Raw genomic sequence first — 22,432 nt, forward strand, 5'->3', positions numbered from 1 at the left:
ATTGCCAGTGCCCTCCTTCCTACCTCCCAGCTCTGGAAATGGAAGGCAAAAGGCAGCTCAGCTGCTGGCTGCAGACAGTAAGGGCCCTCAGTTGAGGCATACATAACTTCCAAGCTCAGACTGAAAATATAGGGAAGGTATAGGGACACTCAAGAGTCCCTAGCATACGCTTACTGTCACCCAAAGGAGGGTGTTTTGTAAGTCTAAAGAGGCTTGAGATGGATTGAACCAATTCTTCAAACAAACTCGGTTTCAGCTGAGTTTGGCCACACCTGAATGTAACTGCAAAGCACCGTGGAGAAGTGCCATCACGGAGCCAGGACTGGATTCACACACAACTGACTGAACGGTGCAAAACCAACCCTCAGCAGAGTTGGTTCCTGCAGGCTCCTGCAATCCCAGTGCTGGGACTGAAAGGAGAGCTCGTGCATCGAGGCTGTGTCTGACAGTGCCCTCATGGGACATTTTCAGCCTCAGTGGGGAGAAGTAGGAGTTTTTCAGAAGCATAAAGGAAAAGCGAGCCTCTTACGATCTCTTAAATCTTCCCTCAACTCTGCGTTTCAGAGCCAGAGCCCTTCCAGCAGAAGAGAGCAGGGCACAGAGATCAACTTTAAGTACAGCAACCTCTAGATCACTTGCAGTTTAAGGTGTTTAGTATACTTGACCTTTCGTAATGAGACAATAAGCACATTTTCTTCACACTTACTTCACAGCCTACAAGTCTGTTAAAAAATAGACCAAACCCAAAGCAGTCATTTGCTGTGACATTTTGTTCCTCGAGCAACACAACACTCCACCTTTATGTCAGTTTTCCTGTGGTTTGCTGGGTCGAAAATCCACGTCTAGCCCATGGGAGGTGAGTCATTTCCCTGTGCACTTCCACTCCTGCTGCAGCTGCAGCCATCGTAGACTCTAGACGATGAACGTATATAAAGAAGCAACATGCAGAGAGAACTATAATAATCTGGTAATAAAAAACGGAGCGTGGTTGACAATAAGGGTATTCTTATTTAATCCGTTGCAACCATATTTAGTGATGTTAGTAGTTTAAGCATTACTATCCATCATCCCAACTAGAAATTATCTGACTTTCTGGTTACACGCGTTGTTGGAGCTCAGGAACACATCACAGCTACTTCTTCCCACGCCATGTGCAGCACGAGGACCTCAGTGACTATTCTGCGGAGCGGACGCCGAGCACAGCACTTTGCTCGGGCTCCAAACAGAGTGGGATCCCAAATGAAAAACTTCTGAAGGATAAATTATTAGGAGTGTCATTACAGCAGGAACTCTGATGGTTATCATGAGATAATCATCACACATCTGTATTTATAAGACATAGGGCACAGTCTGGTGCTTCCTAGTCCCGAGTGACATGATCTCATAACCACACACCCCTGGAGCTGTACCGTGGCTGCTGTTAACTGAGCCCTTTATGGTGGGGGAAGTATGCATCTCTGTGCTGGAAGAACATGCAGTTGGCAGCTCGTAGCTGTAGTTTGTGCAAAGCTGTTTGTTTCTTGTAAACAGATTTATTTTCCTTCAGTGGTAGGGACCCAGGAGAACACAGCATATAGCAGCAAAACAGAGAGCATCCTCTTGCAGAGCAGTAGCGGGGGAAGGATGGACCTTCCGCTGTGGGCAGAGTGCTCCCACAAAGGTTTTTAAATGAAGAGGTGTAGTGAATATGTAAGGCTACATAAGGTCAGAACATCTTTTGCTGCCTCTATGAACTCCCTGCTATTTGGGTTGCAGTGTTTCCAGACACCCTGTTCTGAGGCTGGGCTAACAATGCCTCACAAACAGAGGCGATGCCGCGTTATTGATTCCCTGTGTCTTTTTATAACTAATCGGTCACTGCTCACAAGCTACAGCTCTCACCCCAGCCTCTGCCCTCTGACCAGTAGCAAGAAAGATTAAAGCGGTCCTTACCCTCCCCATTCAGGCAGATTTGTCAATACAGACCCACACTTCACAGGTAGCTACAGAAAATATCCATTCCCAAAACATACACCTGACATGACCTAAGTTAACTCCCCTTGCATCAGGCCAGCAGGGAGGAGAACTGGGGACTGAGCTGGGGACTGAGGTCCGACAGCCGAACTCCCGCAGGACTTCTCGGATGGCCACAGGATGCACTTTCACCCAGCCTGGTCCTCTGTTTCTTATCAGGAAGGAAGGATGGTGCCCACTCACTGCCCATGCCGTGGCCGAGGAGCAGCTCCAGCTCGTGCAGGCAATACTTCAGCTCCCCCTAGCCTAACCAGGTCAGGGCCTGGGAACAGCATAACCACGGCCACAAGCATGGTGATCAGAAGGGGCTGCAAAACCTGCTGGAAATGTACAGCAATATTTAGGTAGCTTTCTACACTAACTTCCATTTTTCTCTGCTGATGCTGTCCCTGGTACCTGTGCTGGGTGAACCCAAGTCATGGCTGCCCTTTGGTAGAGCAGGGTCACACCCCTGGGGCCGGCTGCCTAAGGGCAAGGGGTCACTCATTCCTGTTTTCCCTCCTCTTCCTTCTCCAGCAGCTGAGGAAGTGCTGTGCAACCCTTCTGCTTTCTCCCATGCCAAATTCATTCCTCCATGCTCCCGAAAGAGCACAGCTCTCTGACCCAGGCTCCTGACCCAGGCTCCAGCAAGCCAGATCCTCCCAGCTTCGCATGAGAAGAGCCCACAGTAGGACTTCTCCTCAAAGCAATGCTGCAGCTCCACACAGCATCTCATGCCTTCATCCTGGCCCAGCCGAAAGGCTGCCACTACTCTCAGCATCTCTGGGAAAAGCAATGGCTTTGGGAGCCACCCCACACCGTGCCCACATCAGAAACTGCCACTCCCCTGCTGCCTCTCGCTCATGGCCTGTTCTGCTTTTATTGCCACCCTGCACGTACGCCACCACGGGGAGGTGGCAGCCAGCCTGGGTCAGCCAGTGCCTGTGGCCGCATCCAGAGTTTCCCCTGCCAATGCAGGGCTGGGGCTGCGGGGAGGGAAACCTGTCTGAGCCGAGGGAAGGATTTTGTGGTGAGGGTCGAGCCTGGGAGCCCGCACAGCTTGTGGGCAGGGGGTGGGCACGGGTCCCTGCACCCATTGCACACGGGCTCGCTGCCCCTCCGCAGCCAGCGGTGCCCCAACAAGATGCACTCATGAGTGATGCAAGCTTATTTAGCAGAACACAGCCCCAAGAAAGGAAAAAACAGTGCCAGAGATAGACAGGGAGACCCAGATCAAAAAAGCAGAAAACACACGTGTGTGCTGGAGCCAAACACGATGTGAAGTTGGTTAACAGCACTAATCTTTTCACAGCTTAAATCTTTAAATGCCACTTATGCACATTTACAAAAGCAGGGTTATGTTATCACTGGTTTGTTTGATTTGATTCACGGGAGCTAGCAAGTCTGTTTTACACATTTTTAGAAGATCGCCTAGGCTGCCCAGCACACTGGGTGGCCGCACTTCCTGCAGTCAGTAAAAATCAGAAAACAAACAAAATATGCCCAGCAACTCGACACGATGCATCTTGCTAAAAGAATGCCAATTCCAGATTCAAGTGGCACAGACGCCAGTGCCGATTTTCATTGGGGAAAGCTGCTGTGAATTCATAATGCAACATTTCCAGCTGAAATAATACGCAGACCTGTGTGAACCAAATGTTCACAGTGGGCACATTTTTTCCTCCTACTGTTTCCAAACAAAAATCAAACATAAATAGTAAGAAATCAGCCCATCTCTAGTAACGAATGGCAGCATGAGAACATCAGTAATGTTTCCAGTGAAAACCTTTCTGGTACACTGAATTAGGCTTTTCCTGGAGAGGAGCAAGAACCTTTGCGATTGAAAAATTCATTTTCTGGTAAATCCATGGGCTACGGAGAGAGGGAACTTTATTTTTTTAATCCTGACTCAGCTTTTCATTCAGCCTATCATACCTTTTAAATACCAAATACTATCATACCATTTAAATACCAGCAAGAACCTGGCTCAGCACTGTCAGGAATCATTCTGCTAGCAGGGAGACACGAGGTTTAGGTGCCGATTTACCTTACGGCTCCGCCATTAGGACCACAGCTGGCTCCTCCCCACCCTCCTCATCCTCACCTGTGCCCAGCCCTGCCCTCTGCCACCAGCACCCCAGCAAGCAGCAGCAGCAGGACGGGGCTGCAGGATGCAGGTATCCAGGCTGGCAGCACCTGCCTGAGGAGGTCTCCCTCCCACTCCTGCTCTGGGCAACGAGGTGAAAAGGACACAGGGACAGGATGGGGATGTGCCCCTGGGCGATGGCTGGGAGCCGCAGGGGGGGATGTCAAACCCTGGCACACCATCGCTGCTGAGCACCGGTAAAAGAAAGCAAACAGCACTGGAGCAGGGTGTTTTCTTTCCATTAAAAGTCCATCAAGACAGCAAGCTGTTGTTTGTGTACAGAAACGGCGGTACAGAGGCAGAGGGGTAAGCTAACGGTAACAAGAAGGCCTTTCTGAGTAACGGCACCACAGCCAGCAAGAGCAGGGCAGCAGTGGAGGGCTGGAGGAAGAGGAGGAGAAGCTCCCACAGGGCCTTCTCAGCAGCCTCCTCACAATGCCCAGCATTGTCCGCAAGAGAAGAGGCGAGCGAGGCTGCCTGAGAAGTCGTCCACCCCTCAGCAAGCTCTGGTAACTCCAACAGGGGAAAACACAACAGGAAAACACCCTTAGAAACCTTCGGTGTCCATCCAAGGGGCCGAGCAGCACAGACACTCACCCAGGGTGTGTGCGGCCTCCCGGCAGGCAGCGGCTGCAGCCTGGGAATGCAAAACTCACGCCCCGGTCCGCAGCGAGGCCGAGAGCGGCCACTTCAGCAAGGAGCTGGCAAGCCTGGCCTGCAGAAACCTGGGCTCCACATCCCACAGACAATGTCCTCCGTCACACAGGCACTCGGGAGAAGCACTTACTGGAGCTGACGCCTTCGGTTTTGCTGTGTTTTGTCATATTCCCTCTCTCTGCCACAGAGCTGCCAGGATCCGAGCCCTCCAGCAGCAGGGATCTGCACGCAGCTGCGTTTCTGCATCGCCGGGTGCTTGGACCTCACTGCCTGCAGATTGTCTACCATGTTATCCATCCTTTCCATGGCACGATGCCTGCTGAGAGCTACATGTGCACTGAAACAGCAGGAGGAGGCAAAATCCCAATTTTTACCTTCAAAATAAGTCTTTGCTCAATACACCAGTTCTTAATGTTCCAGTAATGCTGCAATGATGAAAGATGTGAGCTGCAGAACACTGAGTGAACAGTGAGAGGTGTTAAAAGGCTCTGATAAAATTCATTTCCAGACCCTCGGGGAAAAGGAAGAAGCCCATTTCCCCCCTCCCCAACCCCCGAGTTGAAACCCGCCTTGCAGAAACCGAGAGGCTGCCTCCCGCTCCCTGAGAAACCCCTGGACTAGAAATCGCTCTGACTACACAACAGTGGTGATAAATGAGGATAAATGTGTATTAAGAGATAGAAGAGCAGATAAAAACAGATATTGGCCATGCAATCAATCCATATAGTGAGAATAACCGCCCGTAAATAAGTTCCCCTACTTTACTATCTCTTTTTCCACAAGAATCAGTTGCGTTTTCTCTTTTTTCCCCCATCAGCAATAAATGATATTTAGGGCTCTCCCTTAAATACAGAGGTATGCACAAGAAAAAAGTACATATTCTGCAGCATTACCTGGGAACTTCAGCCAGAAATCAGGACCCCCTGGGGTATGCTCTGCATGGAGTGAAGCCCAGGCACAGCACCAGCAGCAGTTTTAGTTTACAGGCTGCGGTCAGGTTCAGAAAAGCATGAGAGCAGCACAGCAAAGGCCACGGAGAGCAGAAGGGGGACCCTGTGGTGCCTCTCCATGAGCTACAGCGGCAAGGGGACTCCTCTCCCAGCGAAGCTGCGGGCTGTCAGCAGCTGCTCCTATCTGCTGTGCCAGGAACAGAAGACTTCTCCTACCAAGGGAAAAAAGAAACTAGGTGAGAGGGACCTCGGCACGCATAGCGCGGGAGGGCAGAGCAGCCTCCTATTTCTCTCAGCACATCTGTGCTTGGCCAAGGTACCTGGCATTGACAGGTTGCTTTCCCCTGTCAACACCACACAGAAAGGTTAACAGATGCTTCATGGTCACGCGATGGAGACCTGTTGTTCAGGAGAACAGACAGAAGCCCATATCCTCTTCTCCACGCTGTTCTCCCACAGGATTTACAGGTATCTTTGCCCCTCGGCCCTGCGGCCTGCAGCAGGCCCGTCCTGAGGCACGCTGCCTGGCACCTCAGGTGCCAGGAGCCGCACGAAGCGTCCTTCCCTCAAGCAGCACAGGCCCCCAGGCCCGGCTGCTCCCAGCTTTGAGCCAGGGAGCCTGCATTTCTCCACAGCACAGCCTGTGCGCTCCTGAGGACCCCCCATGCTCTGTGTGAACAAATTAAGTGAACAAATTAGAAAAAAGCCAAAAGTCTGGCCTCACTTGCAGCCCAGCTCCACGCACATTTGCGGTACCACAACCACATTCCCTTAGGAAAAGCAGATAAATACATTTATTCCTTTGCTGTGCCACCCAACCCCTTTCCAGGAGTGCAGGAGGACATGCAGACAGACAGACAGGAGCCCGGGCTATCCATATGTCAGAGAAGCAAATAGGCTTCAGCTGTTAGCTGGAAAGGAAATATTCATGTCATTTTTCATTATCATCTATATATGCATGGAAGTCCATCTTTGATGCAACATTTTTTCTCTTCCAAAACAATAGAAATCTTTTTTTATATCTATAGTCTTACACCTGTTTTGTCAGAGATAAATGAAAAACAACCAATGTAACGAGAACACGAGCAAGCACTGGCTTGTGTTTGTCCAGCCGCGGGCAGTTCCCAGCAATTTACATTCCTGAAGCCACACACGGACGCTGGAATTCCCTCCCTGTCCCACATCTGTGTGTCCTGGCTAGAACCGGAGCCCTCGCACCATCCACAGCTGGTGGCAGGACACCAGCCCTGTCACAGCTCTGCATCTTCTTATCAAATCTTTTTTTTTTTTTTTGTGAAACCACTGACAGCAATGCTTTCAAAGATCGTTTACATCTTAAGAAAGATGTTCCCAGGATGTTGTTTGGTTGTTTTGTTTGCTTTTGTTTGTTTTGAAAAGCAGAAGCTAAAGATGAAAAAAAGTCTTTAAAATGATGTGTTTATCTACTGCCTTTGTTTTTCAAAGAAATGAAAAAAATATTTTTCAGGATTAAAACAAATGGTTGCCCCACTTTTCCTCACCAAGTCAATGTTCAGTTGTCAATTTATTTTCAATTCTGGAAGAACAAAATTATTCTGAGATTTTCTGTAGAAAAATAATTGCATCTAATTCTTAATCTTTACTCAAGGATGCACAAAGATATTGTAGTGAGAATTAACCCACTGGAGAGTTTCTCTTCTGGTAGAGATTTGTACTTGCTCATAAACCAAGCAAGTCACAATCTTGACGATTCGACTCCTTTTCAAGGTAATTTTTGAGAATTTTTCTTCATTTGTGTGTTTACAAAACCACTTCACCTACAGTGTGTTTCTGACAAGGTAACTTGCTAGTATCTAGAGATGGGCTTTAAGCACGGCAGGATCCAGCCAGGATCCCCAGCTCCTGCCGTGCGAGAGCCTCGATCATCGACCATCCCATGGTGACCCCTGGCCCCGACGGCCACGAGCACAGCCCAGCTTCAGCACCTGCGGGGGCATCAGCCCCGGTGCCCCACGCTCTTCTGGTAACCGCCACCAGGAGAGGCTTGGGTCACAGACACAGGCTGGGTTTGCCTCTGTACAAACTCATTCTCTCTCTCTGAAAACACAGGGATTTCTTTCACCTCTCTGCTTTAATTGCGGGTTGTCGCTGCTGGGCGGCCTCAGCTCTGCCTCCTGCTCCCCTCCCAGAGGCTGGTTGAGGAGGCGGCGCAGCGCGCAGGCGCTTCCCGGCTTGCTTTCCCATGGAACTTGCTTTGGTGCTGCAAAAGGCATTACTTCTGCAAAAACAGCTCAGTGGGATTTGAGAAGTTTTATATCCTTGTTTACATTAGCTTGTTGGATTCTCCGAATAAGAGTTTAGCTTTTGCTGAATGATGTATTTCACCTGGCAGAAGAACTGATGCTCCATTTCTTACAGAGGCTGAACTCCCATCCACTTTAAAAGCTGTCTGGCCAGCTTAAGACCTGGAAAACCATTTAATGGAGCCATTTAGTGCTGAAAATGGCCCAATAGATGCATGAAAGGAAGCTTGTTTAAATGTTGGAGACAATTAGGGCATCCCTTAAATTAGACAGTGGCAAATCTTTCTCCCTCCTTCCCCTCCATGATCCCCTCCATGACTCGCAAGCAGCAGGTTTGACATAATTCTTTTCCCCAGAAACTAAACTACTCTCTTACCCTGCAAAAAGAAGCAAATGTGTTGTATGTTCTCATCGTCATGAGAATGAGTTACTTAATAAAAATATGTTAACAACTCAGACTGTAGAACTATTTCCTTGGATTGCAACACTAAAGGATCGTATCTAAAGGCTTTCTATAAACTGTTATAAAACACACACTGTCATCCCTTGAACGTGGAGAAGCACTATAATCCTTAAAAGCAGCTAGATACAACACCACAGCCTGCAGACACAACTCTGGAGTCCATCACAGCAGTATGAAAACTTTCATTTTTAAGATTTTTGATTAGGTCTAACCCAATGCCACCGTCTGTCCCACATTCAGAGTAAACTGCATCAAAACATTTTACACGTGGACAAGCAAAATAGCTAAGGAAAAGCACAGCCCGAAGGTGGGCTTTCTGCAGGTAACCCATCAATTTCAGGAACAGCTGTATCTTCTTGCATTAGAACTGTTCTTGGCCAGGGACCAGAAGTGATGTCTGGCAAACCAAGCGAAGCAGCAGAGCTCCCCACAGTGCCCTCACAGGCTGGGCGAGGAGGTGCCTCAGCACCAAGAGCTGTGGGGTGCTGCAGCTGGCCGGGCTAGAGCCAGTTCAGAGCTACAGCTCTCTTCTGGATCTGCAGCAGTCAAAACAAATATGACAAAAAGTACTCCACTATCAAGAACAGGTCAAACCCAGTTACCTTGCAGCCTTGCTGCTCTGGTCCCTGTCCTGCTGAATGCCAGCTGCCCCCTGCTGTGTCACAAACATAGTGAAGCGCTCTTATTTTCTCCATCCTACGTGTTAGGGTCACGACACCGAAACTCTAAGGAAGGGGATCAGAGTGAGCAGACAGCAGTAGCCCAGCTCCGAAGAGCAGAACACAAAGCCCCTTGCCTGGAAGATAACCTCGGGATATTTTGAGAGTACTGACTTGCGGCTCCGAGGGGGGCAAAGGCCAGGGACACACTCTCTCATCTTATCAGAGTACGTTGGATGGGGGGGACGAAGCCACATTCTTTACAGCTAAAGCTCCTCTGCCCTGGGAGGACAGCAGCTCCCTCTATTTTTCAGACATGTATACTGGCAAAGGCAAGAGGAATTAAGTTTTCTAGGCATGTTCAGTAACCGAGCTATGAGTGAGCTGCTGTATGTGTAATTAAGAGCAGTTTTCAGAGGACTCACCTCAGCTGTTTCCCTGTCTCGCAGAACAGCAGCAGCCCACAGCACATCCCTGGCTGCAGCCTCAGCCCAGCTTCCCGCTGTTATATCCAGAATGAGACAGAACAAACATCACAGATGCAAACGTGCCATTTCTGCTCTTGGGTCAAGAATACAGAGTAAGGCACAGGCTCTCCATATGACTGAAAATGAAGATGTCTAGGGCAAATACAAGAGACACTTACAGTGCTATTCACATTTTTGCAGCACGCAGGGTGTCCTGTTGCTTACAGAGTACCCTATATAATTTTATAGAGAGCAAAAACACCATGGGTCATCTTTCTTGTTCCTTTGATTTATTTTTCTCTTCCAAAAACATGGCAATAGGCATTGGAAGCCCCAGGATCACATCTGCAGCACTTATCAGGGGTACAGAAAAATCTATTAACTTCTCCGCTACACACACGCTGATCCACATGCACAGTTCCAGGCTATCTTATCTGATCAAAAGAGGATGTGTGCTTTTGGACACCATGTTACTGCGCATAAATACAGCCTAGGCTTTTTTTCTTTTTGTTTAAATAAGCATTTAATGTTGCTAAAAGGGAAATTCATACTTTAAAAGTTCACATTTTCTCCCAGAGAAAAGAACAACTCCCCTACATATACAAAATTGAAAATGAAGAAAGAATTGTAAATCTCAGGAAACAAACAAAACACTTAGTAATATTTTCTGTAGAAAATCTTACCCCTTCTTTTAGTATACAAAGCTTATTGATTTTCCTAGAACAAACAAGGGCACCAACAGAAGCCCCAGCCTTCTCGTGCAGAAGTGGGGCCAGCCCAGCTCCCACAGCCCCTCCTTTACCCACAAGCAGCCCCCCCCACCCCCTGCCCCACAGCCCCAACCCAACCAACATGTGAGTCAAGGTATTTTTTTCAAGGTGTGAGTTGAGGTATTTTTGCACCCTTACACCACCGCAGCCACTGTACCCTTCGCCTCTCCTTCACAGCATCCTTCCTGTTGGAAAGCAGCCCAAGCCCTGTATCCAGCTCCAGCATTTCAGAGAAAGAAGTACTCCTAAAGCGCTGTGGCACAAAAGGGCAAAGAGAGGTCAACTTCTTGGTGCTATGTACCTCTGCTTTAAAATTTTTGACGTATTACTTCTGTTGAAATCCCCTCAAAGCTTTTTTTTTTTTTTTTTTACACCCAATTGGAAAAAATAAGAAAAGAAAAAGCATATGATGTCTTTAATTGGAAAGGAAAATATCCCCAACACATCCATGCTGTCCATATAAAGAACAAAATGCTTGTGCTGATGAACTCGGTACATGCAGTACTGCAAAGTTCAGATTTCCTGCCAGAGTTTCATGTCGTCCACCCAGACTAAGTCAAAGTATTTCTTTAATAAAAAACAAGCCCGGAAACTCTGATAAAAACCTGGTTTTAGTTGCGACCAAGGTAAAATGCAGACATGGAACAGAAAACAATGTTGTAGTTGGACTCAACTGCACGACCAAATCACCTGAAAGCAAATCCCTTGCAGTTATTGTGGGCATTTTAAAATGCGTTTGTTAACTTTGAAATGGATAATGAAAAATGTCTCTTTTCCTAAAAAGACAGCTATATTGTTGTGTAATGAAGAGCAGATGTCAAAAAGTATTTCAAAGCCTCGAAAAAAATTAGAAGAACTGCATAAAGGCTGCAGTCCGGAACACTGCCCGTGCTGCCGTGGCACCCACGCAACGGTTACGCCACACACTGTCCCACAGCACGCGGTCCCCGGGGGCTCGGCCACCCCATCGCAGTGCAGCAAGAGGTTTGTCTCAATGCAACTGGCACCACAGAGGGAAATCACAGGACAGATGCAAAGGGAAGCTGCCCTCAAGGGTACAACACGAGGCACAGCCAAGCTATGGAGATATAAAACAGCAATGCGGACGCACCTGGGGAGCTGCTCTTCTGTCTCTGTGGTGGCCCCATGCACAGGGGAGGATTTGGGCAGCGCTCCTTCGCTCCCCTGCAAGCCCAGCGGGGCCAGGGCAGGAGCCAGGGTGCTCCCACCAGGAGCAGAAGGCTAGATCCTGCTCTGATCCGTAGCAGCAGAGCTGCTTTGGCTGCAGGAGGCTTTGCCAGCTTACACTGCCGAGGAGCCAGCTCATTTTTTAAGCACGTGTTGAAAGAGCAAAACTGAGTTCAAGTTTCATGTACAATTTTATTAGAGGCCAGAATCGAGGCCAACTGTTTATCTGGTGTCTGGCCTAAGTGCTGATAAAGACTTGGCTGAAATTTATATAATCTGCCATTAATAAATGCAATTTACGATGGTCTCAAGCAACGACATGACCACTGCTGGCTCCACGAATGGTATGCTAGGCAGCGGCCAGGCTTTTAGTCAGTACAGAGACAAGACTTAATTCATTTCTTGTCCCTAAATGCTAGTTCCTTAGGTCAGACCTGAGACAAAGGCGTGCGTTAATCTACAGGCTCCACGTCAGAACTGCTAGGCTTTACTAACATGAACTAAGTTGCTTTAATGCAACCAAGTGCTCCAGTTCATCATTCCAGTGGCCCATCTAAAGCAGGCGTTGGCTCCAAGAATCACCCTCCCGTTACACTGATAAGCCCTGAACCTGAAGTGATAGATGTATGAGCTTAATTTTACACACTAGAAATAGTTACGGTGGAGAGCAGTGGGACAAATCTCAGCTCGTAAACACCTTTCCCGAATTGGGGGCATCGAGATCACAGACAGAGAAAACTTATTACTCGCTTTGCTCCGCCCACTCCCTTCAGCAACACACACACACCAGCTTTATTTTTTTTTTCTTTCCCCTGCACTGTGGTAGTTTGTGAACAGGCACAGAGGCGGGCTGTGCGCTTTACGCATGCACAAGCCTTAGCCCCAACACCAGGATCCCAGCTCCAGACTGGGTCTGCTCAACGCTCCCTACAGGTCAGCGGCTGAACGCCCCAGTGCAAAGCACTGCGAGGAAAAGCAGCAGATGCAAGCTGACAAAAACCTGAATGTACAGCAGTATCTTCGGTTTCTATTCATGATGTCTAACCAGAACAGAATTCAAGGAAATATATTTATTTGGCAAATGTCACCCTATTCATATGCAGCGTAATATAAAGGTGCATATTCAATTGCCTATAATGCATTAAAATTTACACTTAAGAATAATGGAATGTATACAAATCTGAGTCTTACATAAGCTCTGCATATTTAAGGAATGTATATTCAAATGTACATACATATTTATAGTTTAAATTCGTCATTTGAAGAGTTCCATGTCCCTATCTGAAAGCCAAGACATTTCTTTTCAAGATCTGTGATGAATGAGATCCAGATACAGGGTTGTTTCACATAAAGCATCGTCAGTGCCAAAAGCTTCATCCAAAGAAAAATTCCAAGAACAATTATGCGGATCTAAATATCAAAGACCTACTTCTGCTGTATTCCTAGCAGAAAAAGACATCTATAAATGCATGGATAAATCACTTAAGAAGTACATGTCAAAGGATATTAAAGGCAGGCACCTAAAATAATTTCTAAAATATTGCTAAATGAGTAATTTTTGGATTGTCCTTTCAGGGCTTACTGTAACAGTGCTGTGATTTAGTTCTAAAGGATTCTAACGTGTTTATTTATTTTAATGTGGAATTTAACCATCACAGTTTAATTCCTCTAGATAATACAGCTCTACAGCAGGATGAAAGTCAAAGGAGATAAAGCAAACAACAGCAAACACTGCAAAAATTTCACTGAAAAGCATTTTTAAATTCACCTAGGTTCTTTCCTCCCTCAATCTCCACATACTTTGAATTACTCCAATACTCCAAAACCAATGCCAAAATTCTTGGCATCGAAAGCTTCACCACTGCTAAAGTTTGGCTCCAGGCATGAAGCTGTCAGGAGCGAAGCATTAGCGTTTTCTCTGGCAGCTCTCACCAGCAGACCCAGGTCACGAGTCCTCCTCCTGCCCTGTCCACCCTGCTCCCCAGCTGCCGGCCCTGAGCACCTGAGGATGGCGGCAGCCCACCTCTGTGGGTCGCAGCTCAAGTCCAAACACTTCCTATCAGTGCCGAAAGCAGAAAAGCGTGACGCATGGATTTGGCCGCTTCGCATCTACCCACTCCTTCGAGTTCAAGGAATCCTTCATGAAAGAGAGTTTTATTTTATCTCAAGAGCAAAACAAAAGGGGAGCCACCAGGGCATCCAGCTGCAGAGCTGGGAGCTGGAGAGGCGGCACAGTGCTCCTGAGGGCAGGCACCACTCGCAGGGTGAGGCTCAGCAGAGCAGGTTAGCAGCTTTAGCCGGGCAGTGCTTTCAAAGCCCTTGCTGGCACCAACACATCCACACAGAGCAGCACCTGATACTGTTTCGGAGCAGGCCCTTGCCAGCAAACTTCTATTGATTTAGCAAAGAAAGAGTGAAGCTTAAGCAGACCCCAATAATGAAGAATAAACCCAAACCCGAGTCTCCAGCGTGCCTTTTGGCGAGTTTGTGCACCCACATTGCTGGCCTGGTGCCTGTGGAGAACTGAGGGCCACAGACACAGCACACGCAGGAGCTGGGCCACGGGGGCCTGTAGCTCATTTACAGACTGGAGCAAGTGCCAAGGTGAGAGGCAGTGAAGGGGCAGAGAGAAGAACCACAAGGAAGCTGCAGCGCTGATCGCCAGGAGGAAGGGACCTGGCAGCAGGCAGGGAGACAAGCGCCATCAGACAGCAACTGAAAACACACAGCAGAGGATGCGCCGAGTGCCTGCAGCACCAGCGGTGCTGGGGAACTTGGGCTGCCTGCTGCAACTGCTTGTGTCTGCCAGCCACAGCACTCTGAATGAACCAGATTGAGCTGAACCCAGCTTACAGCCACGAATGGAGAGAAGAATTTGGCCTTGGCTGAATCAAAGAGACTGGCAATGCTAGGGGGGTGAAACCTCGTAGTGTATATTTGTGCTTTCCAAGCACGGCACTGCTGCCGTGGGTTTTTTTTTGGCCGAACACCTCAACTCCAACCCTCGGCAGCCAGGACAGAGATGCAGATGACAGCTCCAGAGGAAGGACTGGTCACACCAGAGCTCGACGCGTGGCCTGGCTGTCGCTCCAGAGTCCCTCTGGAGGGTCTGGCTGTGACTGACACGGCTCCCTGGCATCCCGGCAGGACAGCACAACGGGCATTTCCATGCCAGGGCTAAAACCAACCCAAACATGGCATAACTGTAACTATTTTTGTTAATAATCACAAGAATTGATCTCAATTAAAAGCAAGCAAGCGTTACTGTGCTTATGCCATTAACCAGTGATGGTGTCCATTTAAAGAACATCTTATATAAATAAGGCTTGGATGACTTATAAAGACATATATAAAATAATTAAAACAGCTTATAATAGTGCCACAGTTGACAGAAACATTCCATGACTTCAACAGTGAATATAAAAATGCTGCTTGTAAACAGCAAGGCTATTAAATTTGCTTTACAAGCTCTTTGTCATATGTGGCATACCTGGCATTTGGCCACACACTGCATGGACCTGGTTCGCTTGCCTGCAGCAGGCAGGCATCCTTGGGCAAGATGCACAAGGTAGTGGCACTCCTGGTTTTATCAGAGAATTACGGATGTCCTTCGCTCGAAGGGGACCAAGAGCACACCAGATTATACAGAAAACAGATTGCCATAAACAACAGAACTGCTTTGACAGCATGGAGGAAGAGATCCCCCAACAGATCCAGCCCTGGCTTTCTTGGAGGTTTTGCGCTGCTGGAGCCCACAGTAATGGGGTGCTCCTTGGGGCTGGGGGCCACATGTGGGGCTGGGGCCAGGGCTCACCCCCAGCAGCCCAGCCAACACACCGCAGGGCAGCCGACATCACCTCCTAGCTGCTTGCTCTGCTCCAGGGGTGGCATGTCGGCGTTTTGCAGCTCATCCATTAAGTTGCACTGAGCTGGGCTATGTGCCGACTTTTTTCTTTTTTCTTTTTTTTTTTTTTTTTTTTTTTTTTTAATTTTGTGAACATACGCAGAACCTGACAAACATACCCATTTAAGGCTGCTTTCATCACAGACTTCACTGGAGTTTGCTGCACTCAAGTCCTCTCCTCTTACATTAACTCCACTTAAACGGGAGCAGACACAGCCCTACTTCTCCTTCAGACTGCACAGAGACGGTGCTAGCAGCTGGGGAGCTGTGCTAACCCACCCTGTGAGCAACACCCTCAGGGAAGAGCCAGCTCCAGCTCAAAAACCCAAATAACTGTTTGTGTGTGGGGACGGGCCTGGGAGGTACAACTGGAGGTAAGACTGCAGTGAATACTGGCCTCAGCAAAAATCACAGATTTTTTGATGTGACATAGAGGAGAATTTGATGCAGTCCTATAGTCAGTTTTAAAGACAAACCCAAGTGCTCTCCTAATAAAGTGAACACAAACAATTTACATTTTTCATTGCTTATGTAGCTGATCTGGGCCTCTGGCTGTATACAACTGACCAAGCTTTATATATCTCCATACATGGACAATTATTAGCTACCCTTTCTTGATATTATCTATCAAACTTGGTGATTTTCTTAAATGAATTTCAAAGCTTATCACGTACAAGTGCTTCTGGACACCCTTACAATTCCTTTGTTCAGGTAAAAGAGCAGTTGAAGAAAAAGAAGTTTTTGTTGCAGAAAGGCAGTACAGTTTCCTTCCCAAAACACCCAGAACAATTTTCACTTTGCTTTCAAAGCCAGCCACTACTTCAGCACTCTTCCCCCAGCACTGTTGTCTCTGTTGATCAGCCTAATAAGCCAGTATTAAAAACATACATATTCCTTTCACACTGTCCTTTGGCAAGACCCCGGTGTTTTTTTTTTTTTTTTTTTTTTTTTTTTTTTTTTTTTTACATTATTCACTTACTTTTTCCAAGCAGCGTTGTGTTTTGAGCTCCCCCCACTTTTACCAGAAGGTTTAGAGCTATGAATCTCAGGCATCTGTCAGTCAGAAATATGTTTCCCATCTCAATGTCTTTCAGTCAAATTCAAGCCTCAAGAGACACCTTTGCACTAAAGTGATTCTCAAAACAGAAAAGCTCTTTGGTGCACATGAAAAGAACCCACCACAATTATAACAGCGGAAATTAATAATGCTATCAGGCAGTTGTAACGGACCTAGTGCTTGCTGGCAGTATTAAGCAAGGAAATCTACATAGATGCTTTCTGACTAAAGCGCAGATATGCTTCCCAGGAAATGAAAAATGTGCCAGTTTACCTTCAAGATGCAGAACCTACCAGCGGCACTTGATGGGAATCATACATCTGGACTTTAACAGTCATCTACCATAAGACAATCCTATTATTTTTTCTTTCTCTTAGGCTCTATGAGGTTCTTTGCATCGCCATTATTAATACAACAATCCTAGATTTTCCACATAAAGCGGTATTTCAGATAGCTCATATTTATGGGGAGCAGACTATTACGATTATTCATCACAGAGGGAGATGCTGAAAATCAATGAGATGCGTTGCAGATAAACATAAGCAGTTTTTATACAATGCACATGGGTATGCCAGTATTGACATAGCAGCGGAATTGACTGATTAATACTTCCAGACGATCATATTTCCTCACGGTTATAACACCACTTTATCAAGCTGAATTCAATCTTAGACACCACAGTGATTCAAGACGACTTAACAGAGGCAGCTCTGTAACTTAACCCAGCACATTACCTCTTTCCAATCCGCAGGGTAAGTGATGCACGGTGAACAAGAAAATAAGCAGGTCTCGGAGGAGATGCATTTATCTGATTGATGAGGAAAGACTTTCAAACTCAGTAAGTTCATGATACAATGCAAATGAGTTGTGGGACTTAACACAAGAATATCTGCTCCTTTATGCAGGTATTCCTCGTGGTTGTTGCAGCTCTGTGAACGTAATCGTATTTAAAACCTAGATACAGCCCTGCTACCACCATGGGACCAGTTTATAATTACTATGGTCAATGAAAGCAGCAGAAAATTCTAGCAGTTTTCCCTGAAATGTGTATGCATTCTCCTGTTTGGATCCAAATAAAGGGGGAAAATTGCTTGTTACCAGACTAGTTTTGAAGCTAAGTCTTCTGAGGCGAAGACAGTGGCAGGAAAAAAATAATAATTGCACCTTCTTCCTTCCCAAAGGAAGCAAAGCTGTGCCCCAACACCCTTCTGTGCCAGAGGTGCACGCAAGTCTGGAGCATGCTTTGCATGGTGGCCTCGTGCCTCTGCCAGAGCACGAGAGCGTCACGGGCTGGTGAAGCCTGAGGTCACCACACTGAATGCCCTCACCAGGCTGCTCTCTGGGGAAAGTCCCCATCAGCAGAAGGGCACACGTCTTGCACATCCCCTCTCACTCTCCCAGCGGAGGATGCTGTGGAGCTGCCCACCAGGTGCCTGCACAAAGTCACTCACCTGCAGCAACCTGCTCAGACAGTCCTCCTGGGTGTCCTTCGGAGCAAAGGCCAAAGCTTAGGGAGCCTGAAAGAGATCATAACAATAAGCAGGAGCCTGGCTGACTGCTCACAGATGAGCACGCAGCCCTTAATATCGCAGCATCTTTTAGTAATTCTTTGCTTTCTTAGAGAGACACTAAACAGTAAGGTCAGGTATTTGCTTTCAGCTGAGGAAGAGCAGCATAGCTGTCTTTCTCTGGGCATCTATTCAGCTCTTAAAGTAGAGCCTGAGCATATGGCAGCAGTGTGTACAGTTACAGAACAAAATAAATAAAAAATTTTACCTGAGATTAAGTTAAGCCAACAGAAGGAAGATCCCTGTGACTTGGTCATTTTAAGCCTGCAATGATTAATCTCCCTAATAACAATGAGGCAGTGTCCTCTAGTGGTTAAACTACTGGACATGGAGTTACGAACCCAGCAGGCCAGTCTTCACCTTGCGGAGCACTTACTGTACAGCCTTCAGCAACCCTCTTCGCATGAGTTCCATGCCACCATTAAGGTGCCTAACAAGCATTTGATTTAACAGGAATTATGAAATAAATAGGCCCAGGGTGCCCAAATATTTTCAGAAACTTGGGTCCCAACCAACTTTTATTGATGCCCTACTTGCAATGCTTATGACCTTTTTTATTTTCCTTATAGGAATCGTGAAGACAGAGACATCTCCCAGTCTGCTTCTTTGAGAACAGAACAGGCAGGATATTGAAAAAGGCACTGACAACCCTTTGGTGCATGAGACCACACGGGGACGATGCTGGGAGGCCCACAGTGTGGAATATGCCAGCTCCACTTCCCAAGTTTCTCCCTAAAAAAACAGGACAAACCACTCACTGTGAAGACTCATGAACATGGATCCTGGATTAAGGGGTCTGAGACCCAGCATATCATAGGGTCAAAAATACTAAATATGCTCAGATTCCACAGAACGTTACTGTCCCATTCTACCATAAACTTATTATCAACATCTTTAACAAAAGCAAAAATTTTTAACTGTTCTCTAACATAAAAAGAGTTTCCTGATTCTGTATGCAAATCACACCATTCCTTCAGTTGAAAACGATTCCTGAAATAACAACTTGCTAGACCGCTTTTAACAGCTTGCTTGAAAACACCATACCAAAGCCAGGAAATGTCTGTTGTGAAATTTCAGCTATGCTGCCAGCCAGTTTTAAAGCAGAGAACAGGTGCACCGCAAAGCTTAACTTTGATTAAATAAAGCATTCTGTATTTTTACCTGGAAAAAAAAAAAATCACATTCCATAAAAAGATCAGCTAGAAGTGTCTCTTGTAAAGATTTAAAGATTAGATACATCGAAGCAAGCCATTATCATTATAACAAGGTGTCTAGATTAGGGCTTTTTGGAGATCTCCTGCATATAATGTTTTGAACTACACCAACTGCACTCCTCAAAATATAGCTAATTTCTGATTTAGCCCAGATTTAAGTGGCCAGATCCTGAACACATAATACCAGTTTAAGTTGATTAAAATTATTGTACTTAATATGATTGCATCAGATAAATACTTGTAACTAAATTAGCCTCATCCAAAGCATGTAACATATAGTAAAACAACAGCATGTAACACAAATTCAGTCTGAAACCAGAAAGGATGGAAATAATTCTAATCAGATATCTCTGCTAAGAGAATGCCATCCAGCACTTAAAATAAATATTCTCAGCTCATTGCAAAGTTGGTGGATTTCCAAGCAATAATGATTGTGATACATTGAGACACGTTACTAGGGAACTCGATGAAATGCTATAGTTGAGAGAAAAATTTTTGACCTAGTGGGAGTCCTGGAATTTTTCAGAGCATTGCATATTTCTCTCTATTTCAGCCAAAACCAGCAGGCCAGCCTTCAACATTAAATGTTTCTCCAGAGCACTTACAGCTTCTACAATGGAGACAGAAAGCCTAATCACATTTTAATTGAGCCAAATCAGACTTCCAAATTCAACACACATTCAAGAGAGATTTCCTCCAGTTAAAATATAAAACCACCAGGCCTTTCTGCAACAAGCAAGTAACTTAGCAAAGACAGAATGGAGGGCTCAAATATGGCCGTGTGCACAGATGAAAACACATCTTCTAATAGCATTACCATCCAGAGGGTAATTGGTGTATGTTCTCTTCAAGGCACTGGATTTACCTCTCCAAGATCATGCAACCTACCAAAACAGCTGGGTTCCCTATCAGCTTATTGTAAACGCTGGTCACCTCTCTCATTACCATGCTACTTCAGACTCCTCCTGTGGAGAGAAGGTAAGAGATGTGGTAAGACTACCACGGGGCCAGAGAGGCAACTTACTGGAAGCAAGCCGGGCCACACAATTATGGCACATAATGAGATATGGACCAAGAAGCAGCTCATGAAAAGATTTACACAGTAGCTCAAAGCTTGTTAAGCTACGTACTCTTTTTTTTTTTGCTTTATTGCAGAACATCTAGTTTCTTATAAGTGCAATAAAGGCTTAAATAACAATTTCATTACTACACCTCCTACGTTTTTCTACCTGTCTAATATACCTGCAACATATCAGTTATGGAATACTAATTCAAGACACACCTCTGACAGGCTCTATCCTATAAACTCCTGACTACTGCCACAGCACATACAAGGATGGACATTGTTGACTCCAAATGCAATGATCAAACCACTTGGCTGAACAATAATGAATGCTTTTGCAAAAGCAGGTTTTTACTGGGTCTCTGTGTAAAAGGACACTTGCTTCAACATCATGTAATTAAGTCACTCAAACCGGACTGAACCTCCCCTTGTACAATGCCATGAGGGAAACCTGCTACAGGCAGTCACGTTAATTCCTGACAGTCACAATAACCATGGAGCTTGTTTGAGCTCTCACATAACCAATTTTCTCAATCTCTGGGGATACCAGTGCTGTAGATGGCACTCTTAAGCAGTGGGCTAATGCTCTGAAATATCCAACATCAAGCAGCTTAGAAGTCCACAATTTCAGTTCACTTCAACCCGAAATTTTTAACATCCCACGGAGCCTCAGAAGACTTTTTTTTAGTACTTAAGCCTGAGAATGAAAATGACGAGAGATATAAAGGCAGCAGCGATCATTATTGATGTTTAGTTGCACATATTGTAAGTCCTTCTTGCACCTCGTTATGATTCTGCACTACTCCCCAAGACACATCTAAAGCCCTTCCCAGTTATGTCCATTTTCAATCCTACACAAAACTCGAAGAAGCGTTTTATGGTAGTAGAAGTACCAAGATGCAGCGTAGACTTTTTCCTTTCACATTAATGTGCAATATGCAGTTGGAAAGGTGAGTGCTGAAGAACACACATTTTAAAAAAATGTGTCAAAAAGCTCATACACAGAAACACTGATGGGACAGCACTGCCACCCAATTATCTTTATTACTTGAAGAAACAAACATGTTTTTGTCCAAGAGGAAGTAATGTTCACACTCGGTCTGACAGTGCAATGACCACAGAATCCCAATCCAAATTCTGATAAACAGTTATTTATTTTCTAGGGCAGTTTCTTTTAAAAATATAAAAAATGTGATCCTCTGTTTAATGACTAATATTCCAAGTCCTTATATACAGCAGGTTACTTTTAAGACACTTAAACTTTTCCCTCAACTGCTTTGAAAAAAATGAGAGGGTTTTTATTTCTCTCATTATCATATGACTAAAGGAAATTTATCATTTGGTTCAAGCAAAGTATTGTTATTTCCTCTATGGAAATGGAAACACTAAATCATACATTTTTCTCACATACCATATTTTGAAAGGTCTGCATTCTTTCACGTTTCAGACTGAAATGTTCCCACAACTAAAGCTTATTATAAAAGCATTCAACTCTTAAAGCTCTCCCACCTCCAAAAACCAATCAAACCAAAACACACACCAGTTTTACATGTAGCCTCGTTCATCCAAAATAAATAACTTAGTCTGTTCACTGGAGATTTATTATCGTGGACATGTGCTCGTTTCATTGTTGCCCTTGGCAGAGACGTCCAGGTTTAGAAAGACAGTCAAAATTGACAAACCTTAAATCCCACTGTTACAACATTCTGTTAGGTAACAGACGGAAAAGATAATTAGCCACAACTCAACCATCACATGCTTAATTTGGAGCCCTTCTCCTATCATACATCCTCTCAGAGATTTCATCTTCATGACAATAATGACTATTGTTTTCAGCCATAGGTTCTGGAACTAGCAAGAAACAGAACTCTTAAAATATGGAGAATATTCTATATTCTTTTCTATATTCTATATTCTTTTTTAAATTCAGTGGTTTGGTTACACATTAGTAATTTATGGCCATAAGCTGAAGGTGAAGCTAGCGTGAAGGAAGTTAACTTGCTGACAAAAAAGGCAAGCTTAAAATTTTCCTACCCAGCCTCTTTTTGTGAG

At 45.7% G+C, this 22,432-nt stretch overlaps 1 long non-coding RNA gene across 5 annotated transcripts in view; it reads right to left on the reverse strand.

Moving 5' to 3' along the window:
* Positions 1–10,740, reverse strand: part of LOC121075324 — a 37,139-nt gene extending 26,399 nt beyond the window's left edge. For 4 of the 5 annotated variants that reach the window (XR_005822907.1, XR_005822904.1, XR_005822903.1 and 1 more), the window contains exons 1-2: positions 9,575–9,785; positions 5,689–5,957 (exon numbers count right to left, since the gene is read on the reverse strand). This is a non-coding gene — a long non-coding RNA (uncharacterized LOC121075324). Of the gene's footprint in view, positions 1–5,688; positions 5,958–9,574; positions 9,786–10,687 lie in introns of those variants that run through there. The other variant, XR_005822906.1, reaches the window with a different exon arrangement.
* Positions 10,741–22,432: the final 11,692 nt, after the last annotated feature.

The sequence above is a fragment of the Cygnus olor genome, chromosome 10 (assembly GCF_009769625.2).
Source record: "Cygnus olor isolate bCygOlo1 chromosome 10, bCygOlo1.pri.v2, whole genome shotgun sequence".
Taxonomy (NCBI): domain Eukaryota; kingdom Metazoa; phylum Chordata; class Aves; order Anseriformes; family Anatidae; genus Cygnus; species Cygnus olor.